Genomic DNA, 8450 nt, shown 5'->3' on the forward strand with positions numbered 1-8450 from the left:
GACCTGAACCCACAGAATGGGACTCAAACCCAGTCAAAGGCCAGATTGGGACTTGAACTCAGTGGTTTTTCTTTAACTAAAATCATATATCTGGTCCCAGGACTTACTAAAGTTCAGGTTCTTTATGTCTCAGCACAGAAGGAATTCAGAGAGTGGCAAAGTGATGGATAAGTAGACTTACTGGGAGATAGACAAAGTATCGACCATGTCAAAAGGCAAGAGACCAGTCCTCACAGAAACACCCGACAGACAGAGTGTGGGCCATTTCAGAAGGTGAGAGGCCCAAAAAATACGGGGTAATGAGTTTTCGTGGACTGGGCAATTTCATAGGCTAATGAGTGGGAAGATTATTCCACCTACTTCCAGGAAGGAGCAGGGATTTTCAGGAAGTGGGCCACTGCCCAATTTTTAGCCTTTTATGGTCATCCTCAGAACTGTCCTGGCACCTGTAGGCATGTCACTTAACTGCTAAAGTGTTCCAATGAGCATATAATGAAGCTCAAGGTCCACTGGAAGTTAACTCATCCACTGTCTTGGACCTAGTTGGTTCTAAACAGTTTTTGTCATATCTTAAATAGTTATGTCATTCTTTTAAGGGTTGTGCCCTGCCTCTTTACCTCCATTTTCAGCTTGAAACCACAAACTCTGACTTGAACCCATGGGCTGAAACACCAAACCAGCCAAAATCCAGATTGGGTCTTGAATGCACTGTCTTTTAATTAAAATCATTCACCTGGTCTCAGGGCTTACTAGAGTTCAGGTTCTTTATGTCTCAGCACAGAAGGAATTCAGGGAGAAGCAAAGTGATAGGTAAGAAGTAGATTTATTGAGAGAGATACACAATCCATCACATGCTGTGTTTCTCAAAAGACTTGAGAGCAGTGCCAAAATATGGGGTGGTTAGATTGTATGGTCTGGATAATTTCATTGGCTAGTGAGTGGGAGGACTATTCCAGCTATTTGGGAAAGGGGTAGGTATTTCCAGGAACTGGGCCATCACCTAGTATTTGGCCTTTTATGGTCAGCCTTGGAACTGTCATGGCCCCTGTGGGCCTGTCATTTAGCATGCTGATGTGTTACAATGAGTGTATAATGAGGTTCAAGGGCTACTGGAATTTGAATCTTTCACCATCTTGGACCTAGCTGGTTCTAAACAATTTTTGTCTTATCCTCAAGGACTAGGTTATTCTTTTAAAGGTTTTTCCCTGACTCCTTCCCTCCTGTGCCACTTTCTTTGTAACCTCCTGGAAACTTGCAACTCTAGAAAGCACCCCAAATGATAGTTCTAGAATAAAACAAATCGAATCACACCTTGAACTTCTGGAATATCTGAGATCTTATATTCCCCAGGTGTTTTTACCCCAATCAGATCACCCACATAGGAAACTGGGAAATTAAGCAAAATACCTTCCATTATGTGCTCATTCTCCTCATCTGTGAAATGAAGGACTCCTAAGTCAGCTCTGAATTCTATTCCTGTTCTGCTATGCATTTTCCATGATTCTAGATAGGCAAGCATTTATCAAGTCCTTGTGGAACAAATGGAAAACCCCTTGACACTCATCTTGACCTAATGGATGCAAGTGAACCCATAGCCAAGTAGAGCATGACCCAGGTAAAACAGAAAGCTTGCAGACATATAACTAGGAATAAATAAATTTTCTGGCCACGTAACATGTCTTTGATGAGACTCTAAAATACGAATTTATATTTCGGTCCAAGCATTACACAAACATTTTCTTATCTGTATTTTGTTGCACTCTTATTCCTCATCTATTTTGGAAGCTCTAGGGCCCCTTTCCTTCTTCCCTTATATCCAGGTCTGACACATAGTGTGAAAGCACATGACATGTTCTGTGGCATCGTGGGACAAGGCACAGATTTTACCACAAAGCAACCCAGGTTATGGATCTCTCCTCTACCTGTGTCCTGCAGAGATACAGACATACCCACGCTGCAGTGTCAGTGTCACATCAGGTTGGAGGCGGAGGACCTACAAGCAGCTGAGGAGCAGGGCACTCAGGAGACCCTAAGTTTTATGGAGCGTGTCCAGGTTGGGCAAGGCTGGACCACAGGCCCCACGAAGAGGCTCCAGCAGAGGGACCACCTCCCAGAGCCCTGTCTAGAGGTGACTAAGTGAACAAGGACGGCTTCCTGGGTGGGTTTCTATGTTAGACCAGGGCATCAGGCTGTTGTCCCCTGCAGTCAACTCAAGCCTGCTTGTTGCTAATCTACCAAGAAGGAAGGGGAGGCACTGGGAACGAGTGTCCAGGGACTTGGGTTTTTTCTCTCCTCAACTCCTGATGGTGACTTTGAGAAACACATTTAAAACACAAGCCTTGGTTTTCTTCCTCTCAAATATGGAATAGGCCACCTGTTCCATTTCCCAAATTCATTTCCCCAGAACAGACTGATGTCCCTGGGTGGGTATTTGTACAAGCTGGGTCACACTGTGTGCTTGTGTACTCACCACGAGCTACTTGTTAGATTTCAAAAGTTTAGCCATTCTAGTCAATTTTTCATAGCTCAGAGTGGATATAATTTGCATTTCAGTAATGACTAAGGTTGAATATCTTTGCATGTGTATGTTCATCATTTGTCTACCTTCTTTTATGAAGTATGCAAATCTTTTGCCCATTTTAAATTGGGTTGCCTTTTTGTTATTCATTTGTGGAGGGTTCCTTGTATATTCTGGTTATAAGCTATTTGTTAGCTCTTTACATTACAAATACTTTTCCAAGTCTATGATTTGCTTTATCATTTTCTTAATGGTGTCTGGCTGAGCTGAAATTCTTAATTTTGATGAAGTCTATTTTATCAGATTTTTTTTAACTCTACAGATTTTTTTTAAATCAAAGTATCATAGACTTACAGTGTTGTGTTAGTTTTAGGTGCACAGCAAAATGATTCAGTTTGTGTGTGTGTGTGTGTACATACACACATATATATATACATATGTTCTTTTTTACAATATTTTCCATTATAGGATATTGCCAATTATTGAGTATAGTTTCCTGTGCTATACACTAGGTCCTTGGTGTTTATCTATTCTATGTATAATACTTTGTATTCTATTCTATGTATAATACTTTGTATATGTTAATCTCACACTCCTAATTTATCTCTCTCCCCCTTTTCCCCTTTGGTAACTATAAGTTTATTTTCTGTGTCTATGAGTCTGTTTCCATTTTTTAAATAAATTCATTTGTATCATTTTTTTAGACTCAACATATAAGCAATCCCATGATTATTATCTTACCCTTTTTGACTACACTTAGTATGATAATCTTTAGGTCTATCCATGTTGCTGCAAATGGCATTATTTCATTCTTTTTATGGCTAAGCAGTATTCCATTGAATGAATATATATAACATATATATATATAAAACATATATATATAACATATATACACACACACACACACACATATATACCACATCTTCTTTCTCCTATCATCTGTCAATGGACATTTAGGTGGCTTCCATGTCTTGGCTATCATAAATAGTGCTGCAATAAACATTGGGGTGCGTGTACATTTCCAAATTATATTTTTCTTAACTATATGCCCAGGTGTGGGATTGTAGGATAATATGTCAACTCTATTTTAGTTTTTTAAGAAACCTCCATACTGTGCTTCATAATGGTTGTACCAGCTTACATTCCCATCAACAGTGTAGGAGGGTTCCTTTCCAAACGATACACTTAAGATCTGTTCAGCTTACTACAATTATATCTCAAGAGGAAAAAAAATCAAGTTCAAAGCACAGGCAAATGACCCCTAAATCAATGAAAAATCACTCAGCTTTAGTCATAAGAGAAATGCAAACTAAAGCTATCCTAAGATTCTATTTTCATCAGTCATCTTTGCAAAACTCCAAAATGCCCCACATACAGTGTGTGACAAGACTGTAGGACAAATAGCTGCATTCATATATTGCTGGGGTGAGTGCATCACAGTATAGCTATGATGGGCATTACCAAGAAAAACTATATATGCACTTACCTTTTGGCCCAGCCATGAAACCTCTAGGACTCTACCCTGAAGATATAGCTCCATAAACACAAAATGACATATGCATAAGATCATTGAGATTATTTGAAATAGCAAAAGACTGAAACACCGCAAATGTCCATCATTAGGAGATGATACCTGCAAACAACAATGGAGTACCATGGAATTAGTAATAATTTTTAGGACACATTTAGTGGAAAAAACCAAGATGCCAGGTATAGAGGACAAACTAGTGGTTGGCAGTAAGAAGGGGAAAGAAGGGTAGGGGATTTTTTTAAAGAGTTATTCTGGATTATATGAAATCATGCATGTGAAACTTGTGAAAATTGTAAAGCATTCGCCCCAGAATTTCAAAATCTTTCAATTAAAAAAATTATTTAAATTAAAAATTCAGGGGTAGCATGGGAAGTCAGACAAACCGATGGTCAAAGCTTTGGAGCTATACTGGCCTGAATTCAATTCCTGGTTTTACCATTTAGTAACTTCTGCTTGGCAATTAAACCAACCAGGCTACTTTCCTGAACCCATGTCCTAATTTGCAGAATAGAAGAAATAAAATAGCTGTGAATCATGAGCTTGGTTAAAGGATGCCCTGTCCCTCTCTGAGTTGCCTTCCTTTGTGGTGCATCTTCTTGTGAGATGACTATCGAACTACCCTGATGGATGCAGGAATGGCTGTGGACAATAAAGGAGAGCAAAATTCCTCAAGTTACTTCTGAATGCTTAAGAGCCAAATCATAGATTAATATGTTTCTTATTTCTCTGCAATGACCAGGAATGTCCCAGATAAGTATCTGTCAGCCCACACCCAGGAGACACAGAATCAGAGTCTTAGATGATCCAAGATGGACTTGTGATGTGAAAATTAACCTATTTTGTTGAGAGCCACTATGATTTTGGGATTGTTAATTACTGCAGCATAAGTCATGCTAAAATATCTGATAAACTTATATTTTAATTGTTGTGACCAAATACATTTGTATATATGAATGAGTTATTTTGTTTAACACACATTAAATATTTATAAATATTTATTATATACTATATAAATCAAATTATATCATATATAAGCACATTATATAATTATATAACATATATGTATGTAAATGTAACCTATATTTATGTTAAACAAAGTAACTGTGCTTGGCAAATGATAGATTAAAATGTAGTTGTAATGCTGTTACGGTTTTTCATACAAAGCCTCCTGTTCTTTTTATATCTTTTTATCAGGCCATTTGATCTTTTCTTCACTGGGTTCAGAATAATATACTCTTTTCCCTATAGACCACAAGATCATTATAAATCCTTTAGCAAGGCTGCCACACAGGTGGTCTAGGTGAAAAGTGCCCTCTGGAGGTGGCCGTGCACAGCCATGTGTGACCTGCTCCTTAGCTTGGCACACTGTTGTTTCGTGATCTGAAACCTGTTCACCTCTTCAATCCATCTCTTAATAGTTCTCCTGACAAAGTGCTGAACTGTCAATTCCTTTAGGCCAGGTCCTTCATCATCTTGTTGTCTTTATAGATTATTCTGTAAAGAAGTATCTAATTACACCAAATAGATCCTGCTTTAAATGACAACTCTTCGGTAACATCTTATTGACTCTGTCAGCCAGTTACTTGATCCCTCCTCCATTCTCTGAGAACTTTATTCAAAAGTTTCAATTTCCTATTTCCATGTAATCTCCCCACTGTACTGAGTTTTTAGAGGGATTATGCCTTCTTCAGTTAGGCTCAGTGCACAGCAGGTTTGGTGCATAGTAGATGCTTGGTAAACGCTTATTGAACCTGTTGGGGCTGGGTAAGGAGGCAGAGGGCAGTCAAGTGAGGAAAGCAGAGCAGTCTGATTCATGCTACCGCTTGTTAAGATATCCTCTCCTGCTCTTCAGCCAGCCTTTTAGACTCAGCTTCACATTCTGCAAAATGTGGACTTCAAAGACTTCTTGCTTAGGTCCCATCTACTTCCCAAAATCTGACTTGTGGCGAGAAGAACTTCTGAAATGGCAAAGCAAGGGCCTTCAGAAATCCACTGTTCAGAGTTCCCTCGTGGCAAGGCTTCTTAAGGATCCAGCACTGTCACTGCTGTGGCTCCGGTCACTGCTGTGGTGTGGTTTGATCCCTGGCCTGGGAACTTCCACATGCCTCAGGTGCAGCCAAAAAGAAAGAAAAAAATCACTCCTCTGAAAAAGCATTGTGAAAACTAACAAAAGATGTAAAAATACATTTTCGGAAATTAGGACACTAACCAGAGATCTTGCAACAATTGTACAAGTTGAAAAGTAAAGTAAATGTTGGAACAATCTGAGCTTTTGACTAAGGAAAAACAAAAATGATCTGAATCTCAGTAAGAACAACAAGCTCTGAGGCATCTACTTGTCCTGCTCCTATTGCCCTCTCCCCAGCTCTGCTGTCTCCTCAAAAAGCAAGAGCCTGGCAACAGTGGCAGCTCTGAAAACCAGGCACAAAAAGCACTGGAGGGAGCTCCCCAAAGGCCTGGTACTCAGACAGATGTCATTCTTTGGCTAGCAACTCCCTGGAAAGCCCCACTCTCTGGGGTTGTCTTAAGTTGACTTCGAGTTCAGTCTCTGGGAACCACACTGCAAGTCATGTGTTCAAAAAAAATCAGGACAATTGTACATATGTTCAGTAACCTGAAATGGCAATACCATGTCTGCTACCAAGAGGATTAAGAGGAAAAAGTGGGGAAGAGGTGTCTACTAGGGCTTCAACAAGCTCTGCAATCTTCCAGGGAATCTAGAAGTCTCTGCACCTGCAAGGGCTCTGTACATGCTCACAAGGGACCCAAGAAACACTAATCTCACCTCTGAGAGATCTTGAGGCTCTGAACAAGCAGAAATTTAGGCTAAGATAGGGTGTGAACTAACTGCTAGAGTGCTGAAGGTGTAATCCAACTCACATGCAGAGCCCTGAGAGAATTTAAGGTCCAAGGCATTTGAGGAAACTGTGCATTAGCTGAACACAATGCTAACAGCGAAGCACTCAGGGGCAGCACATGATACAGAACAGAAGTTTTTACAGAAATAGTCCAAGAAAGCCACTCAACAAGAAGCAACAGAAATAACAACAGTAACAATAACAGACCCAGGGTGGTTTATGATGTCCTGTTTCTACATTGTATCATTTACAGAGTCAAATTATCAACAAAAAATTATGAACCTTGTAAAGAAATAGGAAGCCTTGGCCAACATACAGGGTAAGAAGTGTCCCTGAAAAAGCCCAGATATTGGAGTTACTAAAAAACTTCAAATGAGCAATTATTAACAGAATTTTTAATAAAGTTTAAGATTTCATTTATTTCAATGTAAGATGAAGTATTTTTGTATATGTTTAAAGTGTAAAACCTAATGTTTATGTTAAGTACAAAATATGAGAGATCACCAAAATGAAGCTACATAGTTTCTCCATCATCTCTCTAGCTACCCTTGTGTGTGTGTGTATGCTTTATATTTTTTATTAATGTATAGTTGACCTACAATGTTCATCAGTTTCTACTGATACAGCAAAGTGACTCAGTCATAGTCATATATATATATATATACACACACATACATATACATATACACATACTTTTTTTTTCACACTATCTTCCATCATGTTCTAACCAAAGAGATTGTATACTTCCCTGTGCTATACAGTAGGACCCCATTGTTTATCCACTCTAAATATAATAGCTTGCATCTACCAATCCCAAACTCCCCATCCATTACACACCCTCCCCCGCCCCCCGGCAACCACAAGTCTGCTCTCCATGTCTGTGATGTTTCTGTTTTGTAGATGGGATCATCTGTGCCGTATTTTAGCTTCCACATCTAAGTGATGTCATATGGTATTTGTCTTTCTCTTTCTGACTTACTTCACTTAGTGTGATAATCTCCAGTTCCATCTATGTTGCTGAAAACTGCGTTTTTTTGTTCTTTTTATGGCTGAATAGTATTCCATTTTGTATATGTACCACTTTTTAATCCATTCATCTGTTGATGGGCATTTAGGTTGTTTCCATGTCTCAGCTATTGTGAATGGTGATATGATGAACATAGGGGTGCATGTATCTTTTTGAATGAATGTTTTGTCCGGATTTATGTCCAGGAGTGGGATTATTCCATCATATATTAGTTCTATATTTAGTTTTCTGAAGAACCTCCATACTCTTTTCCTTAGTGGTTGTACCAATTTACATTCCCAACACTGCAGGAGGGTTCTCTTTTCTCCACACCTTATCCAACTTTTATTGTTTATTGCCTTGTTAATGATGGCCATTCTGACCAGAGTGAGGTGGTACCTCATTGTGTTTTGATTGGCATTTCTCTAAGAATTAGTGATCTTGAGTGTTTTTACATGTACCTACCAGCTAACCCTATGGTTTTTTTGGATAAATATCTATTTAGGTATACTGCCCATTTTTTGATTGGGTTTTTTG

This window comes from Sus scrofa, chromosome 6, assembly GCF_054392235.1.
Source record: "Sus scrofa isolate SSC_HxYL_T2T_F1_AM1 chromosome 6, Sscrofa_HxYL_maternal_Yorkshire_Landrace_v2.0, whole genome shotgun sequence".
Taxonomy (NCBI): domain Eukaryota; kingdom Metazoa; phylum Chordata; class Mammalia; order Artiodactyla; family Suidae; genus Sus; species Sus scrofa.